This window comes from Halichoerus grypus, chromosome 7 (assembly GCF_964656455.1).
Source record: "Halichoerus grypus chromosome 7, mHalGry1.hap1.1, whole genome shotgun sequence".
Lineage (NCBI taxonomy): Eukaryota > Metazoa > Chordata > Mammalia > Carnivora > Phocidae > Halichoerus > Halichoerus grypus.
In genome coordinates this window covers 78,446,656-78,471,103 of record NC_135718.1, presented here as the reverse complement: position 1 = coordinate 78,471,103, position 24,448 = coordinate 78,446,656, and the positions used below count along the sequence as shown (strand labels likewise).

Genomic DNA, 24,448 nt, shown 5'->3' with positions numbered 1-24,448 from the left:
TCAGAAAAGTCACAGGATACAAAATCAATGTTCAGAAATCTGTTGCATTCCTATACAGTAATAATGAAGTAGCAGATAGAGAAATTAAGAAAACAATCCCATTTACAATTACACCAAAAATAGTAACATACCTAGAAATAAACATAATCAACGAGATGAAAGATCCGTACTCTGAAACTATAAAACACCAATGGAAGAAAGTGAAGATGACACAAAGAAATGGAAAAAATCCATGCTCGTGGATTACTACTACCCAAAGCAATCTACACATTTAATGCAATCCCTACCAAAATACCAATAGCAGTTTTCACAGAACTAGAACAAACAATCCTAAAATTTGTATGGAACCACAAAAGACCCTGAATAGTCAAAGCAATCTTGAAAAAGAAAAGCTGGCTGCAGGCATCACAATTCCAAACTTCAAGTTATATTACAAAGCTGTAGTCATCAAAACAGTATGGTACAGGCACAAAAACAGAAATCAATGGAACAGAATAGAAAACCCAGAAATAAACCCACAATTACATGGTCAACTAATCTTCGACAAAGCAGGAAAGAATATCCAATGGGAAAAGGACAGTTTCTTCAACAAATGGTGTTGGGAAAACTGGACAGCCACATGCAGAACAATTAAATTGGACCACTCTTTCACCATACACAAAAACTGTTTCACCATAAACTCAAAATGGATTGAAGACCTAAATGTGACACAGGAAACCACAAAAGTCCCTGAAGAAAGCATAGGCGGTAATTTCTGACATTATCCATAGCAACTTTTTTCTAAATATGTCCCCTGAGGCAAGGGATACAAAAGCAAGAATAAACTACTGGGACTTTATCAAAATAAAAAGTTTCTGCACGGTGAAGGAAACAACAAAACTAAAAGGCTACCTACTAAATGGGAGAAAGTATTTGCAAATGACATCCAATAAAGGGTTAGTATCCAAAATACATAAAGAACTTATAAAACTCAACACCCCAAAAACGAATAATCCAATTAAAAGATGAGAAGACATGAATAGATATTTCTCCAAAGAAGACATACAATTGGCTAAAAGACACATGAAAAGATGCTCAACATCACTCATCAGGGAAATACAAATCAAAACCACAATGAGCTATCACCTCACACCTGTCAGAATGGCTAAAATCAACATTATTAACAACAGGTGTTGGTGAGGATGTGGAGAAAGGGCAACCCTCTTGCACCATGGGTGGGAATGCAAACAGGTGTAGCCACTGTGGAAAACAGTATGGAGGGTCCTCAAAAAGTTAAAAATAGAACTTCCCTGTGATCCAGCAATTGCACTACTAGGTATTTACCCAAAGAATACAAAAATACTAAGTCATAGGGATACATGCACCCTGATGTTTATAGCAGCATTATTTACAAGAGCCAAGATATGGAAGCAGCCCAAGTGTCCACAAACGGATGAATGGATAAAGAAAATGTGGTGTATATTCAATGGAGTATTAGCCATAAAAAAGGATGAAATCTTGCCATTTGCAAGGACATAGATGAGTCTAGAGAGCATAATGCTAAGCAAAATAAGTCAGTCAGAGAAAGACAAATACCTTATGATTTCAGTCATGTGTGGAATTTAAGAAACAAAACAAAAGAGCAAAGGTTAAAAAGAAAGAGAGGCAAATCAAGAAACAGACTTTTACCAGAGACAACACACTGATGGTGACCAGAGAGTAGGTGGGTGGGGTGATGGATTAAACAGGTGCTGGGGATGAAGGAGTGCACCTGTTGTGATGAGTGCAGGTGATATACAGAAGTGCTGAAACACTATAGTGTACGTCTGACATTAATACTACACCGTATGTTAACTAAGTGGAATTTAAATGAGAACTTAAAAAAAAAAAAAGAAAAACCATAGGAAGTTCTCTGTTAAAAAACCTTCCAAACAACACACTTCATCGAATTTTCAACCAATTTGTTAAAGACCTACAAACCCACCCAGTATGGGCCAGGGGGTTGGAATACCACAACGCGTGCGACACAGTTCCTGCCCCCAAGGCGTTCAGAGTCCACGTCCAGAGAAACCGAGTTAATGCCACTTGCCCAGTGATATGTGAAGAGGTGCTTGACTGTGCATGCCCCGAAGGAGGGTGGCATTAGGAGTTTACCCTACACTTAAGAGGTGCTCAGCTCGCAGACACGGAGCTGTGTCAGTCTTGAGCCTGTTGGCCCACAGACCCGGCCCTTCCTGTCCCCAACTGCTGGCTTCAACCCCAGGGAAGGGCCATGGGGCAGCTGACCAATGGGAGGCACAAAGAATGGAGAAGCTGCCAGGAGCACGTCTCACCTCCCTCTCCGCGGACCCCCCTGGATCTCCTCCGTGGCTTCAGCCCGGGTCCGCCCCTGAGCGCCAATCGCAGGCCCCCCATCGGTTCCTCCAGCCCAAGGCCACAAGGACCCGATGCTGTGTGACCCCCAGTCTTCTTCCGTGTGCTGCTAGCCTCCGCTAGGGAAGCCACTTCACCGAACTCCCTCTATTTGCATACTTCAAGCCCCGACCAACTGGTTACCCTGCACCCCCCCCCCCCCCCCCGCCCCGCCGGCCAATGATTCTCTGGCTGCTCTCTGCTACAATCCCAACTTTAAAATGGAAGAAACCTCAGATTTTCAGTAACATACCTTCATTTGGCCTAAAAGAGTCAACCTTCAGCCCTGGAAATGTTCTGGTTTACACAGAATTCCTTGAAAGCAGATCCAATGCCTTCCTACCTATTTTAAGGCTGCCTCATCTTCCCGGGAATCAGATGATGGAAATGTTCTGGGTCTGCTCTGCCCAACACGGGAGCCGCGAGGCTTGCACTTGAATGCAATGAGTGCAAGTAAGAAACAGAATTTTTCATTTTATTTCACTTTCATCTAATGTAAGTGTCCGCATGTGGCCAGCGGCTAGGGTACCGGGCAGCCCGGTGCAGCCCGTGGTCATCCCCACTGCGGGGAAGGACTGGTGTTGCTGGTTTTGTGTGCTTTGGGTGGCAGGTGGAGAGAGAAGCAACGGAAAAGCATGAGCCCCTTGAACTGATTCTATTCCCAGTTTAAAAATACGGCAACTCCCGGCCCCCCGACCCCACCCACACGGACCCACAATTCGCTCAGATAATTTGGTTAACACATTTTCAGAGACGAAAGCTCCCTGGAACACAGTGGCAGCAGAAGAAGGAAGTCTGGAGGACATGGGGCCGCTGAGGAGAGGCCTGGAGTAGAACCCAGGGCCAGGGAGGGGAGGAGCTCTCCATGCAGAGGGAGAAGGGGAGATTTCTTGCTGTTTTCCGTGTTCCCCAACCCAGTGGGCAGAATGCCTGCCGCTTCCCTGGGGCAGTGCCCCAGCCCTGCTCCCTTCCCAGGAGGAGTCCCTGCAGTCTTCCTGGGACGAGGTGGTTTTCCTAAGACATTCTTCTGGCCCTCCTGGCACTGGGGACACTGTAAAAGTGTGAAAGGCAGTCCCCTCAGTCTGGACTGGTGATGACTAGTCTCTGGGCTGGACATGTTGAATTTCCACATCTCTGCCTTTGACAGGGACATGATCAAAGTAAACGACAGCAGGCTCCTGACTCTCCTGACAATTTTGCTCCTGGACGTAAAGGCTAAGGATTTAAGAAGGCAACTGTCCCAGGACTGGTATTTCTCCCACATATGTGCAACAGTACAAACACCAATTACTGTCAGCAACAGTTAACTGTGAGAAAAGTTTCAGTACATCGGTGTGAATATACGAATATTAAAAGGACAGTCTTATACGAATACATTTTAAAAGTACCACAACTTCCGGAACCCAAATGCCCAAAAGACTGGGGCATATTATCTCGATAGCCAAATAAAAGTAGACTTCTTTTATTCTAAACTTTATTTACTTTTATCTATTTAAAATTTGTAAGAATCTTAGCAACGCAAAACCACAGTGGAAACAGTTCAGTGAAATTCTGGCTAAGAGCTGCTTTGACTGGGGACTTCTCCAGGGGTCTGGTAATCTGTGCAATTTAAACGAGAATCGCAGGATATGCTAACCAGCAGAGTAGGAATGAGTTCGTTTACATTGTAACCGTAACAGTGGACTCTGGTTTGCTTTCCTCATGCTCACATGAGTCACTCCCACACCAGAACACCACATTTCCAGCATGAATAAGCACTCAGTTATGCTCATTTCTCTTCTCTACATTTTCTAAGAAGCAAAGGAAAGTACTAGCCTTACGACGGTATCACACTCTTATGTTACCAGTCACAAGAGAAAAGGGCACTCAGGGTGAAGACAAGCGCCACTGGGAAGCAAGCTGGTGCTTCCAGCCCACTGTCACCTGGCGGGGGCTCGCCAGTCTGGCCCCTTAACCTTGCGATTCATAAATAAGTTGATCAGATGATCAGGAGGTGGGACCTGCCAACCACGCTCATGGGGACATTAAAATAAAAATGCCAATTTAACACCTTGTTGTGGGAAATGTGATCCATCGCATTAGACTGGATGCTGGAATCTGCCAATCACAATTCACAAGGGGCCCAGAGAGCAATCACAAGAACGCACAGCGGGCATGGGACAGAGATACGCGGTGTCCCTGCGTGGTCTGATACCACACGGTGAGGTCGGGCTGGGCTCCGCGGTGTTCAGTGTCTAGGGCAAGGCAGAGTCAGGTTTGGAACCCAAAGGTCTGATCTCAAAAGCTCACAGACGGCCCCAGCCCAGGGACAGGGTTCCCCCCAGAGACCGGAGCTGGCGTCTTCTAGAAGCAGGGCACCCTCCCCGAAGACAGGCCAGGCTGGCCCTGCCAACTCACTCTCCCGCCCCGGCTACACGCTCCACATCTGCGAACTCGTCTCCAAATGCCCTTTCCCACTAAGGACCACCTGAACCAAGTGCTAATTCTGCCCGAGGAGCCAGGAGTCTCTGCACTGCCTCGGTCCCTCCGGGAAGGGGGAGGACCTCTTTTAAAAGGGACAAACTATACCCAAGGAATATTTATTAGCACATCAAAGAATTCATGAAACACCAAGTTTAAACTCTTCAAACTAAAAACACAAGCTCACAGACACGGGTAATGAGGTATACTGTCCCATTCTACTGTGACATTTTTAATTTCCTTCTGTGTCTAAAATGCGTTTGGGCCTTTCGGCGGGACTCTACTTTCAAAATGCAAAGAAATCTATCTTAACATCTGTTGACTCAGCACAAGTCTAGAACTTGGGATTTTGGTAGCAAACGGTGCAGAACTCCACTGGGTGGATGCCCAGGGGCCTTGCAAATACACACAGTCTTCAAGCACCTTCAACACCCAGGTAGCAGCTCGTGGAATTTCTAGCCTCATCCACATCTGGGAAAGCAAAGTGATGGGGCTGAGCCCAGAGGGGAGAAATCACCTAATCGGGCTTCAAGAACTATGCTCACTGGGACCACCTAAATTGTAATTTGTCTATCATCTCTTTTGTCTGCTAGTAACCTGACGTCTGGCTTGGCTCGATTATCAAACTCTTGCCTTCTGAGCCCACAGAGCTCTGCAACTCTGTGTACCCAGTTCAGGATTCTCTGTTAGAACCACCAAGTGTTTGTCAGTCCTGCTTTAAACCCAGTGATCCTGGGGCAGTGTGAGACCAGGAGAGTCCAGAACATCGCCTTCTATTTCTGTACAATCGGGAGGGTTAAAGTAAGCCTGAAGGTTGGCTTCAGGAAGGCCTCCAAGCACTGCATGAAGGGTTGGTCTGTGTGACAAAGTTCTCAGAATGGGTTTTGATGCCCAAGTCATTCTGAGTCCACCCAGACTGTGGCTACAGTGGTCTACGGGGCGGGGGGTGGGGGGGTGGTCTCTCCACTGCTCCAGCAGGACGGCTTTCCAGATACCCAGAGAGAGGCAAGCTGCTGGAGGTGGCACACTGACACCTGCCCCACGTGAGGGTCACGTCCCGTGTGCAAGATTTCAACAAGTCCGTCCAATTGCAGCAGGGAACCGGAACGAGACAATGAAATTTCTTTAAAAATTCACAAACTAACTTCAATCCTCCAACCTGATGAAGAGCCTCTTTCTAAGCCAGGGAGCTTTCCACAACTGTGCCGAAGACAAACAGGGCTGCAGAAAGCTCTCCCTTACAAAGGAGATGGCAGGTGCATTGTGCCCACAGTGGGCGAGGTGGCGATCTTTCCACCCAAGGCTCATCTCAAAAATCACTCTGCGGTCAAATGCATGAACTGTCAGCTGATCTCATGGATGTGCCACGGGCTGCCACGATGGCAGGAGAACAGTGGGACTCGTGGATGGCCTCCAGATTTCCAGTTCCATGGCCGGTCCACCCGTGCGGGTGGCAGGAAGAGCGATCACGTGAAAGGTCTGCTTCATCTTTGGTGGGGAGGCTGAGTGGGGACAGGAAGTCAGTAAGAATGCAAAGGTGACACAAGTGTGTATACGTGGCTGGGTGTGTGGCTTGTATCTTAAGGCACTAGACAATATATTAAGAAAGCATCAATCATGTCAAGAGTAGGATGAAGAAATGGAGTTGACTGCACTGCTTAAGAGAAACGTTCCAAGTTTTTACGGTGGAGCAATTCACAAACACAGAACCGATCCTCTTGGCTAGTTCCAGCCCCGCGTGCGGTAGAGGACTCTAGCTCTTTCCCCGCAGGGCCGCAGCGAACACTGACAAAGACAGAACCTCTCCGAACTTCTGGCCAAAGGAACCCTTCTCGGTTTTTATCTTTTAACTATTAGAAATCCACTTTCTTTATTCGTCCTCTTTCCAAGTCATCCATTTTAACAAGCAGGGGCTAACCCCACTACCAGAAAAACCAAAAGTGAATGTGAAAAACAATGGCTCACTCCTGTGCCTAAGAACCGTGCCGAGAGCTTTCCAAAGGTGCCCTGTTGATTCCTGCAACTCTTATGAAACAGGGACTGGGTTCTCCCAGATACAGAAACTTGCCCCAAATCACAGGTTTGATTTGGGTTAAATCAAGTTAGATCAGTACAGCTGAGAAGCAAGCACAGGCTTATCTAACTCTCTCGAAGCACCGCGCTATCTTCCTCCAGGGAACAGGGCAAATGCCATCTTACTGGGCTGCTGCCGATAAAATGTCTACGCTGCGCGCATCTGCACACTCCAGAACACATTAATTCTCAAAGGCCCTTTCGTAAACCTACTTCTAAAGAGACTCTGGGATATTGCTAAAGCAAAGAGGGGTATTCACATTTCACACATAGAAACCCATGAATGAGGTTCCTCAACCTTAGCACCACTGACATGTGGATGGGACAATTCGAGTTGAGGGGCCTGTCGTACGCACGGCAGCAGGCTGGCAGCACCCCTGGCCTCACCGCCCGCCCCCGGCACCCCGTGAGAACCACTGAGTTTAGCTAAGTGCCTAAGATCACATCGCTGGTTCAAGATTATACCCATCGGAAGAAAGAGCTCCTCTAAATCCTCGTTTGACGGAGACTTCTAGGACACCAGCTACAGCGTCTGAAGAGAAAGCACTTGTTAGACCAGATAAAATGTGCCGGACTGAGAATGTGACGAGCTCTCCCCACTGGGCAGGAGGCAAGTCCCATTCCCCCAGCTGTCACACTAGGCTGGACATCCCCAGGGTTGTCAACCTCTGTTCAAAGTTTCTAGACCGTCGCCCAAACCGGAGTACCCCGCTCTGGGCCCACACCGACACATGAACCGAGAAATGTACACAGCATTGCCCAAAGTAGGACGAGCATGAGCATCAACAGAAGACCCACATCCGACATCCAACACGCACAATTTACCACCGGGCTCGGCTGTTTAAGCACTTCACATGGATTATCAATCTAATTTAATCCTTCAACGTCAACAACCCTATGAAAGAGGTAGTATTGTCCACATTTTATGAATGAAGAGACTGGAGACAGAGAGCCCTCAAACAACCTGCCCGAGGTCAGGCCACAGTCCCTGTTATTTATTTTTTTTTAAGATTTTATTTATTTGAGAGAGTGAGCAGTAATGGGGGAGGGGCTGAGGGACAAGCAGACTCCCCACTGAGCACCGAGACCATGACCTGAGCCCAAGATGCACTTAACCGCCTGAGCCACCCAGGCGCCCCCAGAGTCCCTGTTCTTAACCATTACCTCCAGTGCCCCAGAGAACTGAGGGGCTGTCGCCTCCCTGGTGCTGAACAGTCCACCTCTCCTAGTGAAAGACCTTTTCCTCCAGCTGTATCAGCTGGCCCCACTGCTGGCACCTAGCTCGGTCTGACATCACCCTACTGGCCATCCCTCCTGGGGGTGGCAAAACACAAACCCACTTATGTCTATACCGCTGTCCAATCGACACGTGCCACCTCGAGTAAAGAACATGTAGCACTTTGGTAAACGTCCGGCTGAAGCAGGCCTGTCAGCATGCATGACAAAGTTGATGTACCCATCCAGTAACTACCAAGAAAGAAATAAGGCCAGATGGAGAGTGAGTGATGCTGGACATGGGTCATCACCCCTCTCTCTAAATCCGTCCCCATCCACCTTTTCAAAAATGTCATTTACAATTCTGCTAGATACCAACATAAGCCCTGAATACCAAGTTTCCAGAATTTACCATGTCCCCAGTTTTGAAAAATCAAGCTGCCTGGCATACTTCCTCCTTTCCGTGATTTTCACAAGATTACCCCCCAAGTGGTTTTATCATCATACCGGCATGTGCTTTCAACATCCTCAAGAACTCAAGTCACTTAACGCAGCTAGGACTCAGAGAGCTCTGAGGAGCCGCGGCATCCTGAGCTTGCTTTACAAAGTGGGTGGGTGTTCTGTGTCAAATAGATGGCGACAGTGATGAGGTGGGGGTGGGAGCGACACCTGGCTCTGGGTTCTGGCATAGATGCCGTAGCTCACGGCCTTCCAAGACAAGTGACACTGTTCTCTTTCTCAGAAGCCGGCCCAGCAGATGCACCCTCGCCGTAGCGGCTGCCCCTGGTGAGACACACTAACGAGAAGAGTTCCAGCACTCACAGAGTGTGCCGTTCGTGACCTCACCATTCTTAGCAAACAGGTTCAACACTAACCTAAATGCCAAAAAACAACTTAAAAGCATTTTGTGTAGCATAGAAAATACTGCCGGTGCGCACTCACAGATAGTGACCCTGGACTGCCGCGGCCCCAGCTGCTTACCGCCTGGGCTGCACCTGGTGCATGAGGGGCACGAAGAATATGCAAGTCCAGAACTAAAAGGGCTTCAGGGGAAAAAAAGAACAAAGTCAGCCCAAGTCTCTAATGGTGAGGCCGCCATGTGTGTTAACAGGCTCGTCAAGAACAGGGCTTGCTTAGTTAATATTTGAAAACCAGAAGCTCCCAGAGTAAATGCACCATTCCTTGAACTTTGATATTTTGGCACTGGGGCAACGAGGAGCTTTTAAAATCTCACCAGAAAAATCTGCTTTGAATGAAGAAACTCCTCTGGATTATCTTGCGCAGAAAAATTAACGCTATGTTAGAAGCAACTGAAGCTGCATCGGAAAAATTACAAATCTTAAATGCTACCTTCCGGTGTAATTATATAACCTTGGCAAAGCTGCTTCTTCAACTATAAAACAAAGACAGTAATACCACTATCTCTCAGCATCATTGTACAAATTAAACGAGGTAGTGGGTGCAAAGCATCTCACTGCCTGATAATAAGCAGGTCCTTAAATGTTCGGCTCTGTCACAAGACTAGGTGAAACTCAAATCAAAAATCTAAATTTAATCATCCCTTTAGATTTTAGACATCTTAGAGATTTAACGAAGTATCTTCCCCTTCTCACCATCTGAGGGGGCGCTTTTCCAACTACCCCAGCGGACTTCAACATCACAGGCTGTTTCTCAAAAGAACTGGGATCCCCATCTCACACAGAGGCACTTGAGGCAAACTCAAAGCAGCTGAGCTGATCAAGCCTATGAACTTGGAAAGAGTGCTACTAGGAGCTCAACGTGTAACACATTAAAAATTCTACCCAATACTTTACTTAGTACATTTAGAAGGGATTTCTTTCTAGAGAAGTTTCCTTCATAGACTGAAAAAGTGAGCTGCAAAGAACTTTACTCTTTCTGTTAAAGTCTGCATTAGTCTCTATCTTCATAAATGAAGTATAAGGATACCATTCATAACTTCGTAATTCATGGTGGTAACTTCATAATGCAATTTACAATTTTCCTGTCATCCTTTATGCTACCAGCATGTCTTCAGCCTGCCTTTCCAGTACAGCCAGTGTTTCTTTTTTTTTTTTTTTAAAGATTTTATTTATTTATTTGACAGAGAGAGAGATAGCGAGAGGAGGAACGCAAGCAGGGGGTGTGGGAGAGGGAGAAGCAGGCTTCCCGCCGAGCAGGGAGCCCGACGTGGAACTCGATCCCAGGACCCTGGGATCATGACCTGAGCCGAAGGCAGACGCCTAACGACTGAGCCACCCAGGCGCCCACAGCCAGTGTTTCTGATGGTAATACATGTCTGTTGCACTGTGTCCATCCTTAGTCAAACAGAATAATCACAAGATTCTGCTTCTCCTGTCCCTACACCTCCCCGTCCTCTTGCAAAAAACAAACAAAAAACCATACAAATCTCTATGCGCTTGCTGAGTAGCTTCTTACATAGGAAGATTTTTCTAAAAAGATCCACGACGTTATTTCTATGTCAATTTTAAAGTGGCAAGGCAACCGGATTAAGAATGGAATGGAACTGGAGCTCAGGTCTCCCTATTCTTGCCCTTCTCTTGGGTGTAACTTCACAAGGACACAGAGCAAACACAAACGGGGAAGGGGGAGCAAGTCCCATGCATTCTTATCAGGGTATTTATTTCCACAAATTCCACTGGAGCAACTACTGGCCACACTAAATAGAGAGCATAGCTGTGGAGTAAATATGCTCATTCCAAAAACACGAGGCGCACGTGCCTCCTTCTGGCCCCAGCACAGATCTCACTCACAGCAGCTCCCCGCCAGCCCAAGGAGTTAGCTCAAGGACCTCCTCCCCCCACCCCCCCGGACAGGGACTGGAGTCTGAGAGAGGACTTCCCCCAAAACTTAGTAACCTAACTGTAAATGCAATCCCACTCCCTCGAAAGCCTCCACTGGGCCTGTCCGGTAACCCCAGAGCGAAACCACCCCTGCTCCTTGGTTCTCCGAAGCACCCCCACCACATTCGGGGCCTTCGCGGCCGCCCCCCGCCCCCCCGAGCCACCGTTTCAGCAAGGGCACGGCGAGCGTCCTCGCGCACTCGGCGACAGGGCGGCGTGGCCCGGCTGTGGCGCGGGGATCCGCGTTCCCGGGACAGCTCTGCAAGGCAGACAGGCCGGCGAGCGCGGGGCTGCAGCGCGCACCCCCGCGGGCGCCCCGGCCGGCCAGCCGGCCCAGAGCGCGCACACTTACGTCTCTCCTCCCCCGAGGCAGTCGCGGCGGACGGAGTTCCCCGGGCGCCGAGTGAGCGCGCGGCTCCGGCCGGGGGTGCGGCGGGGGGCGCCCCGTTCCCGGCCCCGCGCCCGCGCCTCTCCCGCGGCCTGGCCGGCCGACGTGCACAGACACTCACACCGTCGCAGGAGCCGGGCGGGCAGCAGGCGCGCCGGCTCCGACCCCGGAGGCTCCGGCGGGGAGGCCGCGGGTGTGGCCGGGCAGCACAGGGTTTTTCGGAATGCAGGGTGTGGCCCTCTAACACAGCGAAAAAGAAATGAGTCAGCCCGTGCGATCCTAACCAATAAGCGTGTTCACTGTGGGCTAAGGCGGAACTCTCCTGCCTTGATTTGTATCAGCCTTTAAAAAAGAAGTTGTTTGTTTTGGTTTTTTTCCCAACTTCAGCCTTTAGCAACTTCCAAGAAAATGGTAGATGGCTCTTCAAAAACTCTTTCAAAACAAGAATTAAGCTTGTCATGACATACTGGATCCCTGGATGTGTTAATTTCTGTTGCTTTAAGAAAAAGCTCCTGAGTTAGGCATTCTGGATGTCCTGAGCATGGGATCTGGCATCACGGCAGATTCAGATCCGACCTCTGACACTGAATGACCTTGGGCAAGTTAATTATCTGCAGTGAGGGAGGTTTGATAAAATGCCCACCTGACAGTTTGTGGGACAGCGTATATGTAGTAATACGCACAAAGCATTGGGCACAGTGCTTGCCATACAGCAGACACTCAGTGCTGTCTTATCCAAGTTCTAAATCAATCTCCAAAACTAGGGACAAACTAGGCTATAATTTTTTTAAAAATTCTTTTCATATGCAGCCATCAAAAGAAATGAGATCTTGCCATTTGCAACGACGTGGATGGAACTGGAGGGTATTATGCTGAGCGAAATAAGTCAAACAGAGAAAGACATGTATCATATGACCTCACTGATATGAGGAATTCTTAATCTCAGGAAACAAACTGAGGGTTGCTGGAGTGGGGGGTGGGGTGGGAGGGATGGGGTGACTGGGTGATGGACACTGGGGAGGGTATGTGCTCCGGTAAGCGCTGTGAATTGTGCAAGACTGCTGAATCTCAGATCTGTACCTCTGAAACAAATAATGCAATATATGTTAAGAAAGAAAAAAAAAAAAAAGAAGGTAGCAGGAGGGGAAGAATGGGGGGGAAATCGGAGGGGTAGACGAACCATGAGCGACGATGGACTCTGAAAAACAAACTGGGGGTTCTGGAGGGGAGGGGGGTGGGAGGATGGGTTGGCCTGGTGGTGGGTATTGAGGAGGGCACGTTCTGCATGGAGCACTGGGTGTTATGCACAAACAGTGAATCATGGAACACTATATCTAAAACTAATGATGTAATGTATGGGGATTAACATAACAATAAAAAAATTGAAAAAAAAATTCTTTTCAGTGTTAAAATATCCAAATAACTTTAGAGCTGGAATAGTACCTTGGTGTTGTGTGGTCTGAATCCTTTATTTAAGTGGTAAAATAATAATAATAATAATAAAACTTTTGGTTTACGATTCGTGGATTTGGTGTTCTTAACAATAGGAATTTTACTACCAAAAAAAAAAAAAAAGGCTTAAAATTGAAACGATTTCATTCATGCCACAGTAAACCAACTTTTAAAAAAAGTAAGAGTGATTTTGCAAATACTCATTCCATCTGGGTTACTGTGCCCTAAACATTATGGAATAAAAATATTTAAAGGAAACTTTAGGTAACTGGGAATTGGCAAATCACATAAGACTCCAGAACCGCTAGGTTCTTAACCGCTAGTTAAGAAATGAGTTGATGGCTAGTGGGGGTAGAGTTTTAGCAGAGGAAGAATTTTTTTTTTTTTAAGTTACAAAATAAACCTTCTTGGCTTTGGAGACAATCTCCCGAATTCAACGAATTTAACTTCCTCGTATTTTTTTAGAACCAATCATTCATTCTATAGGCCAAAAATTCTTCAAAATACTCATTAGCCAAAGATCAGATCTAAAGTGAGATCAAAGGCCCCTTCTAAAATGGGATTTTCTCCAAACCAGCATGGAAGAGTGGAAAGAACACTGCACCAGGAGTCCCTAATCCCAGCTGTGCCCACAAGTGACCAGGAGCACGGCTCTAAGTCAACCACTTCATCTCTCTGAAGGGCTCCATGAGTTCTTCCACCCGAAAGACCAACTTATGGTCAAAAAGGGCAGGCACGGGGCGCCTGGGTGGCTCAGTCGTTAAGTGTCTGCCTTCGGCTCAGGTCATGATCCCAAGGTCCTGGGATCGAGCCCTGCATCGGGCTCCCTGCTCCGCGGGAAGCCTGCTTCTCCCTCTCCCACTCCCCCTGCTTGTGTTCCCTCTCTCGCTGTGTCTCTCTCTGTCAAATAAATAAATAAAATCTTTAAAAGAAAAAAAAAGGGCAGGCACAAGGTAAGCCTATAACCTCCTATTTATCCTTAGCAACAGGCATAAATTGGCCCATAGTCTAGTTGATGGAGCTGAAAAAATCTCTCTTTGACTTTCACATAAAGGTAATCTCATCATCCTAGAAGCTTTGAGTTAAATTCTAGAGTCATCTGAGTGCTCTCTCTCTCTTTCTCATTCACTATCAACAGGTATGGTGACAGCCTCCTACTGTGTCCCCCGTATCTGTACCATTCTTCCCATTCCTGGTTCAGACATTCATTCCCCCATGCCAGGTCACCAAGGCTGAGTGTCCCCCGACTGCTCTTCCAGCTACCAGGTCCCCTCCCTCTGTGCTCCCAGGGCATCATCTCCATCACAGGATAAACGTGAAAGCCCAGCCACCATGTCATAAACCTTCCCTCTATCAATTAAACAGCTGTGGTTTTATAGTAGAGATCAAAAGGAAAACATTTGCTTTATAGGCAAATTTCCTCAAACATTCATGCAAATTAATATGTATTTTTAAGCACAGTGATTTTCTATTTACAAAATTATTATAACTAGTTATACTGGCCAAACTGATAATACGTTGGCTGTTACACCAAGAATAGCAGCTCTTTTATATGGGAGGGCTGTATATATAAAACTGATACGTATGCAGGCAACTCAGGAAACTTAACACCTGCAGCCTGAAAAATGCAATTGTCTGCGTGGGCAGGAGTATGCAGATACAACGAGATACAAACGTGAAAGAGAAAGGGCAAGGTAGCCATCCAGAAAAGAGAGAGATGATTTACTTTGTTTCTATTGCCTAGGACCCAGTCAAGCTTAAAATTCACAGAATGGGTGCTCTGTCCAGGAAGGAGGGCTTCATACATGTCTACCTGCATTCATTAACTCAAAGCAGTTGAAAGATGTTAACAATAATCCTTATTATGCTTCCAAAATAAGGGCAAAGTTGCCAATGTTGCTAAAACATACCGTTTCTAGGATGTCTTTTTTGCCTACAGTACAAAACTATCAGTAGTAGAGACTATGGGTGTATAGTTCACAAAAAGTGACAATTAGCCCATGGGCCCAATGCCATGATATTGTCATTCAGACACCCACCTCCACCTTCCCAACCCCCACTGTCCACCTTAAAAACTCTCCGTCAAATAAGGCAACTGGTCTACTGTTCCCCTAAAGCAGGGGGCGCAGTACCACCTCCACATGGAGGCCCACATCACACCCCTTGGCTGTAGACCGACTCACTCTTCACACTAGTGGTGACCTTCAGACCCTTCCTTTTCCTGGAACACCCCCCGCCCGCCACTCACTCAAGCCTTGGAGAGCTCTCCTTTCCTCCAAATGCCTACAGACCTTATTCATCATACCTCCATCTCAAAACTGACACAACCTTAGCATCTTCCTTCGATTCGCAATCCCCCCCGACCCTTCTCTCTGGCCAGATGATAAAAGTCCATCTGAGGAAGAGACTGTGTCTCAAAGGCTTTGTATCCGCTCCCCCCTCCCAGGACACAGGCAATTCTGAATATAGTCATGTTGATATAACTGATGCTTCGGTTCGATAACAGCCACAAAGGAGAAAGGAAAACTTTCCTTCCAACTGCTGACACATCAAGAAGCAGCAAATATTATAGCTGTTCAAACCAGTTGGCACGCAGAACTCAAGCGGCAGATGTGTTTCTTTGCTCTCTCTGACATGTTCCAACATTACAGAACGCGACTACCGAGAGAGCAAATCGGATACTTCCTACAGGGAAGTAGAGTTTACGAGAGTGTCATCACATAAAATCTCCGTTCCTCCAACACTAACCCACTGAAGAAAACAGAGGCGTTTTATCTTCCCCCTTCTAGTAAGGCACACATAAACACACATTTGGCAACCTGGTCAAAGTACCAATTCCTCCCTAAAGGTCTCCCTCAATGTACATGGGAGAACCACGAACATCTACTGTTTACCTACTAGTGCTCCTGTTAACGGTAGCACAAGGCGGTTCTTCAAGGCAACTTGTAACTATGAGCACCATCCGATGTATTTGTTTATATGGTTTAAAATCAAACATCATAAGATATTTGCCTTAGAGCAAACTCCTATCAAGAGTCATTCTCTCTCTTTTTTAAGTTTTAATTTTAATCACCCAGTGTTCATCAAGACAAGTGCACTCCTTCATCCCCATCACCTGTGTCCCCCATCCCCCCACCTCCCCTCTGGTGACCATCAGTGTGTTCTAAGAGTCATTTTCTCTCTCTCTCTCTCTCACTCACTCTCTCTCTCTCTCTCTCACACACACACACAGTTACTAGTATCCTTTGATTAGTGCTAATACGTTTCTGCTTTTATGAGGTAGGAATAAACACTACCATTGTTCTCAAAAAGCTACATCATAAACCAGCTGCCCTGCTATGTAATTATATTTATTATAATTGCCATTACAAAGACACAACTTCTTATATATGCGAAGTCGAAACAGATGAATTAGTCACCATTCTCTAGCTTGCGGGTAACAGAAGTGACACTTGAGGCATCCCCAGTAAAAGCAAGGTGGGCACGTGATGGACTGAGCACTGGGAATTACGTAAGACTCATGAATCACCGACCTCTACCCCTGAAACCAATAATACATTATATGTTAAGTAACTGAATTTAAACTTGAAAATATATAAATTTTTAAAAATTAAAAAATAGATAAATAAGAGCAAGGTGGAATGTGTTGACTCTACGTAACCCAGCAACAGGAAAAGCCATACGGGCAGCTGGGTTTTAGGACCAACTCAACATGAACCCCACCAGGACCAGATGGCACCTCTGCTTCTATAGATTGGTTCCATTCTCCCTTCCTGAAATCTGTCCTCTTCCACTTAACTCCCAGCTCTGCCACCGAGAAGGACTATTCCACAGTTGTAATTGTACAGAGTCTCAGGGAAAACTCACCCTGGTCCCACACGGGGCCATGCGCCCACCCAGTGGTCAAGGTCTCCTGTTTGGCCAGTCTACACTAGAACTACCTAGTTGGACTGGTGGGAAGCGCAGCAAGGTCTCCAGAAGGTGAGTTTACCTCCCCAAAGTAGAAAGGAAGGCTCATTTGCCCGAAAAACACTACTGCCTGTCAAGAAATTCCATTTTATGTCCGAGCAAAAGGTTACCTAAACAGCCCTCAGCCTGGTAATAAATTACATTCTAAAAGTTCACTTCTAAAGTCTGAAGTCAATGAACTCTCATGCAGCACTTGAAACGCATCTCACGAGAGACAAAACATAGACACTGGCTTCTCTGGCCAGCCTTTCAAAGCCTATTTAACTTATGATTGGTCTCAAGTATAATGTTAATAGTTTTTCTAACACTCTACTCAAACCTCATTCTTAACATTGCTCCTATAGGAAAATGTACTGGAAATTCCACCTAGAACGAGCAAAAGACATGCTCAATTTAATTCGTTTACTGAGGACCTAGTCACAACAGTGCCTTCTGCTGCACACACGTTAGTTCCCGTTTAATGCGTACACAACACAGCAAGGTGGGTGTTAACAGCTGTACCGAGCCCACTGTTAACTGGGAGTCAAGAAGGTTCTGAGCCCAAGGTCAACTGCTAAGACGGGTAGAGCCAGCTTGAAAGCCGTGTACGTTTGATCCCGAAATGGGGCTATTATGTCTGGTCCCCAAAGCTACCAGGCAGGCATGGGCTTACAGCTGAGGGGACAGGGCTGGTGTTTCAGACTCTGTGTAAGTAAACACTGAGATTTTCCTGCAAAAAAGGGAAGGGATTACTGGCCAGTCACTGTCAATAACCAGACATTAACTTTCTATAGCCTTCCTTTTTTTTTTTTTTTTTTAAGATTTTATTTATTTATTTGAGACAGAAAGAGCATGAGCAGGGGGAGGGGCAGAGGGAGAAGCAGACTCCTCGCTGAGCAGGGAGCCCGACGCGGGACTCGATCCCAGGACCCCGGGATCACGACCTGAGCTGAAGGCAGACGTTTAACCGACTGCGCCACCCAGGTGCCCCTCTATATCCTTCCTAACAGAGGACACTTCTCTGTGGTAGAACAAGAGAAAATATTTCTCTGTCTGAGCCCTAAACTGTACCAATGCCTATATTTATCGGAAGAACCTCTGAAAATCAAAGGTCAATCAATAGTGTCTTCAAAATAAAATTATTGTGCCCTGTTGAAAAAAGAGGGCATTATTTATTAAAATGCCCATCTAAGGTGTTTTAAAAGAAAATTAAAGTTGGAAAAATAACTGCTGTGACTCACTTCTGCCAATATAAACACAATGGATGCATTTAACAGTGTTTTACACTCAAAAAAAAAAAAAAAACCTTTTTGGTTATATAGTATTTAATACATACAAGAGAATATATTTAATGTATCTGTCAGGAAAAATAATATTAAAATCAACAATCATGAACCCGCCACCCAACCGTAAGAGCAGACCTTACCGATACACCAGGGCAGTTCCCTGAGTGTTCCTTCCCGTCTGACTGGGGCTGTACCCCTTTCTTTCTGTGCTTGTTGGACAGAAAAGGGTGAAAGCCCTTGGTCCAAAATGGGACTTGAATAATAAATGAGCCATGTGCCTTTTGAAATCAAAGTGGAGAGGTGGTCAAAAGTAGCAAGACAGAAAATCGCTGAATGACTGAGTAGCTAAGTCGTGCACTGTCTTAGCCCAGAAACTACTCGTCAGACTAGTCAACTCTCCGAGCTTTTGGTTCCACGCCATGGTCCAAAGCCAGGACGAGTCACTAGGAAACATGAAATCAAGTCAGAGCCCCTGAACACCTGTCAGCTTATTAGACACAGGATCTGAAATATGACAGGTCAACTCCAAATTATTCCAAATTGGGGTACGGTATATTATTGAGCCCACACAGAGCCTTCTCGCATCAGACACCATAAAGGGAAAACGCAAAGGAGCACTCTGACAACAATGACCTCCACTTCATACATCACGGAAAAAAAGAACAAATAACTTGGGGGGGGTGAGATCAATGAAAACAGTCAAGAATTTACGAAGAGTTTAATTTTGTTGTAATAACACGTTAGGCAATTTATTCTGCGAGGGAAAAATTTTAGATACGTCACCTGTGAAGTTGAACAGTTTACGACACACGTCAAAAGAAAAGACATATACACTAATCTAGTGGATGAGTAGGTACAAATTGTTTCACTACGAGATGGGAATAAGAAAATCTAACATTCAGCACAAACTAGACAGTGTGGTAAACACGGGCTGAGGAGACGGGGAGATGAGCTTGAGGGACGCAGGGCAATGCCACTCCAAGGGCATCATAAGGACGGCACACAACAGAGGGGGCTCACCTCCCGGAGCACAGCCCGCCCGTGACCATGTGACACTGGTCTGTGTGTTCCAACCGTGTGCCCCGTTCCATAGCTGCTGGATACACGGCACCCAGGCACGCCAAGCTCGAAGAGTCCTGAGCCTGGGCCCAGGGCTTGGATTATTTGAAACCTCTAAACGTCCAGACCTTGACCTGGGACATGTTCTACGAGTGTTTGAAGAAACAAAACGAAGTGGGACGCGTGGGTGGCTCAGCTGGTTAAGTATCTGCCTTGGGCTCAGGTCATGATCCCGGGGTGCTGTGGTATTGAAGAGAACCAACATTTTGGAGGCCAACAACAGAGAAAGGACTTATTATTCCTGGTTCCTGTTTGGTTCCTTGGAGGTGAGCTGTGGCTGGTTTGCATGTATTCTTCACGGGGACCAGAGAAGGAGCACTCCTGACTGGGACATGCGGTCTCATGGCAGGGACAAGAGAGACAAGGCCGACCGAGGCCTGATGTAAAGCTTCTGCTGGGAAATGGCATGTGTCGTCGCCATTCACATTGTTTTGGCCAAAGTAAGTCCTATGGCCAAGAAAGCCGCTGGGGCCAACCCTCACTGGGGTGGGAAAGTGTAATTCTCCCACAGAGATGGAGGGTGGGTACGAAGGAACAGGTGTTTTGACAACAGTGTGATCTACCACAAAGGGGAGAGAAAACGGCTGAGGAAGTGTTTTCTTCCCTGCGGTGATGATGAAAGAAGCCATCCCAGGACAGAAAGCAGTTCCTCCGCGTCACCTTCCAGGTCTTACGATGGCCTCACGACCCTCCCAGCGAAGTCCCCAGACTTGTCCAAGGCCCTAGCAGCCCCTGAACTCCAACTCCAAGTCTGGTGTCGCCTCCCCAAAGCCAGCCTGGGAGGCCTCTGTTTCACCTGCAAAATGGAGATAATCCTGCACTCTTCCTGAGGAAGTTTTTGAGAAATTAGGTAAAACAATGCATTTAAAACATACGAGCACATCAAAGCCCCCTTAGGAAACAGAAGACAGTATTATTATTAAATTATGATACTTGTCTCCTAATCCATATCTTTCCCAAACTGTCTTTACATTTTATTCACAGTTTGTTTATAAGTGCATAAAATATATAAATTAATGATGTTTCCTTTACTTTTCAAAACCACAGTCTCCTTTAATCTTACAGTCTTTTCTATACATACGTACTCTCTTCCTGACTTCCATTAATTATTCACTCCCCAATTTGTTGGTTTCTTAAGGCTCTCAAGAAGTTCTGGAAAGCAGAACTATTAATTATCTATTATCTATAACTAATATCTAATTATCTATTATCTATAACAATTAATTACTTCTTCCCCAGACAAGGGAACTTAAGGAAAACTGAAGATACTCAGAAACTTCATTTGAACTAGGCTACAGATTCCAGTCTGCCTCCCAACTGAGAATGAATAAAGGGCTTGGCATGGGAGAGCCCCATCTTCCACCTACAGCCCCAATTAGTGCTACTTCTCTTTTCTTAGCATTCTGCTCAACTACAATTCACCTTTTCCCCAGACTGACATCTTCCTTTCCCACCTCTGCCTCTTTGCTCACACTCTTTCTTCTACCTAGAATGTGCCCTCAGCACTGCCCCAACTCTGCTCAAAGATCCTGCCCATAGAACTGGGGAGGTGCACCACAATGCATGCACAAAGATGTTCACCATAGTGTGCTTTCTGGAAGGAGAAGTTGAGAACAACCAAAATGCCCACTCTGGGGACCTGGTTCAATACATTACAGACCACGGAACACGTGAAATGCTGTGTAACAGTAACAAATGGGATGTCACTGTGTATTCATTAACGTGGCATGGTTTCAGTATACTGTCAATCAAATTAGGTGTCAAAACAATATTTATAACAAATAATCCATTTTAGGAAGAAAAAAAGTACATATCTCATCCAGGGTTAGAAGAGTATGGCAGAATACAAACAAACAAAAAAAAAAACCCAAACAAGGTTAATAATGGTATCTCTAGGTAGTGATAATATTGATGAATTTACATTTTTAAAGTTCTTTCCAGTTAGCATGGATGACTTTTATAATTTTTAAAATAGGTATTTTAATAAAAGGCATTAATCATTAAATACCCACTACAAACATCATCTGCTCCTGAAAGTCTCTTTGACCTCACCACTCCTGCCACACAGGTAATTTCTCTCTCCTGGTGGTTTCCAGAATATTTACTACATCTCTTATGACATCAACCACACATGTTTTGAAATCACGGCTTTCTATGTTCGGGCCTGATCAGTTCCTGATGTGGAATGAGCCTGTCTTATTTGTACTAGAATTTACCCTCGTAACCCACGACTCATACTCCTGAGTTGCTGATGGCACACCATCCATGGCTCTAACATTTGCACGTCTGAGGACCAGATACCTGACAGCTCTCTGACCAAACACTTGTCTATACTGGGGATGTCCAGAAATAGCAGCAGGTGCCTCCTGGGGAGAGAAATCATAAATCAGAATATTTTATGTGTGGTGAGGTTGTTCTGTTGCTTATTTCTCCCAAGTCTGCTTTCACTGTGACCAAAGACACCCTTATTCATCTTGATTGAGACACGGGTCAATATTTCTTAATCCAGAGGTAAGTGTCTCAGATTTCCATCCATCCGCTTCAGCGTGAAAGGGACAAGAATTGCTTTTGCAATAATCCAAGTCCGTCCTTGACTCCGTAGGAACTATAAATATCTATTGTTTTAGGAGGAAATAAGGGAAATAAATGTCTTAAGATTATGTAAGTCTGCTTCAGGGAATCGACACCAACGAACGTTTTGAAATATCCAAGGCATTTTTTTTTTTTTAGGTTCAATAAAGAATGTGTTTTGAGAGCGAGGTGGGTGAGATTTAAAATAAAAACAACCACCACAATCTTAGCTGTTACTTAGCAATTTCAGGCTCCAATTGTTCCCTTGGAAAGGGCAAGCCAGCATGCAGAGGAAACACTGGGCCATCTGACCCAGCGTCCGTTCTGCCCTCCATTTCACTCCCCAGGATTTTCATCAAGCCAGCGTGAACTTGAAACCACCCAGGTATTGTCCTGTTTTGTTTCTCTCTCTCTCTCTGGAGACAAGTCACGTTCATTAAAACTTAATTTCCGAACAAAAGCAAAGCTACATGCCACAGTGGGTGGTCCCCGGAGTGTCCCCACCCAAGGACGCAGGTTCAGGGAGCACAGTGAAACGACAGCAGAAACTCGGAAGGGCGTGAGGCCAGGGGGACCGCGGCAGCCACCGAGCCAGGTTAACACGCCTAAGAAAAGAGGCTGATGCTCCAAACTGGCCGCAGGGCCTCTCCTCAGTTCCAGAAGCCAGGTGAGCATGGCCACGTGAGCTACGGGGCACAGACTCAAAAGCAGACCTTGCTTTGACCAACGCAACCAAACTCGCACCCCCAGGGCCAAGACAGATAATGGAAGAACTGTGGCTTAGAGATGCCTTCGCCACAGGGAACCTACAGCCAGCGCTGTCCTACCAGCCCCCGGGGCAGACCGTCAGACTCTCGGGGCTTCCGGCAAGCCCGTTCCACAGAGCCACTGTTGAAAGTGACATCACAGAAACATACGACTGACATAAATCAGACTAAAAACAAAGGTAATAAATGCGCAAACTCACCACTTCCTATTTTATTATGGTTTAGGCTCTTGGTGATCCTTGCACTACCGTCTGTGTTGGGGGGGCGGGGGCTGGTATTAAAGGGTGTGCCTGCCCAGCACTTCTCAGCTCAGCTTGCACTCAACTTGCTGGTGGTGGGAAATCAGCCACGCAGGGAGTGTTTACACCACAGAAACCAGTAAGCACTATAACCCAGTCCTCCCTCCGTCTTCCCTCCAGTTCTCCTTCCATCCCCCCTTTTGTCCCTCCTCCCTCCCCCCCTCCGTCCTCCCTCCCGTTTCCCCTCCCATCCCTCTCCATCCTCCCTCTGGTCCTCCCTCCTGTCCCCCCTTCCCAGCCAGCCAACTCTTTAACATTTGTCTGCACATCAATGCCCACAATATTGACCCCCCATGGCCTGACAGAAGCTAAGGAGGTGGAGCTGGTCAGTCTGAGTCAAATTATGGGCTTGTAAACTGTACATCATGATATAAATAAAAGGAAGGAAAGCAACTACAGGTGACCCGCAAGCCACACTGGGTTGGGGGCACCCACCTCCCACGCAGTCAAAAATCTGCATGTAACTTTGGACTCTGCAGAAACTTAACTACTAATCGCCTACTGTTGACTGAAGCCTTACTGATGACATCAAGAGTCGATGAACACAGATATCGTATGCTCTACGTATGATATACTGTATTTTTACAGCAAGGTAAGCTGGAGAAAATGTTACAGAGGAAATCCCAAGGAAGAGAAAATACATTTAAAGTACCGTAAAATATAAAAATCCATGTACAAGTGGACCTGGGTGTTCAAACCCAGGCTGCTGAAGGGTCAGCTGTACTTTTATGGTGGACCCATAAGGCACCAGTCAGAGCATAGAGTACTACCCACAGTCTTTCCTCTCATGAGAAGGATGATCGAGTCCACTACACAGAGGTTGAGAGGCTGAGTAACTACTATAAGAGCACGAAGGCCTACAGCAAATAAATAAATAAATAAATAAGTAGAAAAAATAGGGGCGCCTGGGTGGCTCAGTTGTTAGGCGTCTGCCTTCGGCTCAGGTCGTGATCCCAGGGTCCTGGGATCGAGCCCCGCATTAGGCTCCCTGCTCAGAGGGAAGCCTGCTTCCCCCTTTCCCACTCCCCCTGCTTCTGTTCCTGCTTGTGCTCTCTCTCTCTCTGTCAAATAAATAAATAAAATCTTTAAAAAAAAAAATAGAAAAAAATAAATAAAAGCACAAAGGCAAGTGTCAGGTTGGGGAATGTTTGACTCAGAAATATACAATCTTTTCACTCGGCAACCCCACGTCCTAACACTGTCAACATCATAATGAAACCAGAAGCAACCACATTTAACTGTCAGATCATCAGCAACCAGTAGTGGCCTCTGAAGTGTAAAAAATGAGGTAGATACTCAAAGAGGGATGGGGGAGGGAGCAGACAAAAAGCTCAATTTTATTCATATTCACCAAGTTTATTCACATGGACTTTCCAAAACGTGTGCACCCAAGGTCGGTAAGCCATGGTGCTCACTGAACCAATGGGAACAAGAACATCTGTATTTGAGAAGGGCTATTCCAAAGTTAAAATAAAAGGAATCCTCCTTTAATCCATTAAATACTTACGCTCTGTCTGCCCAAATGCTACACCCAACTAAAAAGGACACACCTACTGAGATAATTGCGCAAATGCTAGCATCGATTTTTTGAAGTGTTGGAATATTTATTTTTTAAACA

The 24,448-nt window shown here is 46.2% G+C and overlaps 1 protein-coding gene across 11 annotated transcripts in view; it reads right to left on the bottom strand.

The window, feature by feature from the left end:
- SGMS1 (sphingomyelin synthase 1) overlaps positions 1–24,448 on the bottom strand; it is a 270,354-nt gene that overhangs the window by 83,398 nt on the left and 162,508 nt on the right. Inside the window, exon 1 of one of the 11 annotated variants that reach the window (XM_036123435.2) lies at positions 11,353–11,574. The exons of the other annotated variants lie outside the window; for them this stretch is intronic. The gene's annotated coding sequence lies outside the window, so the exon portion shown is untranslated. Of the gene's footprint in view, positions 1–11,352; positions 11,575–24,448 lie in introns of those variants that run through there. 11 annotated transcript variants of the gene reach the window in all.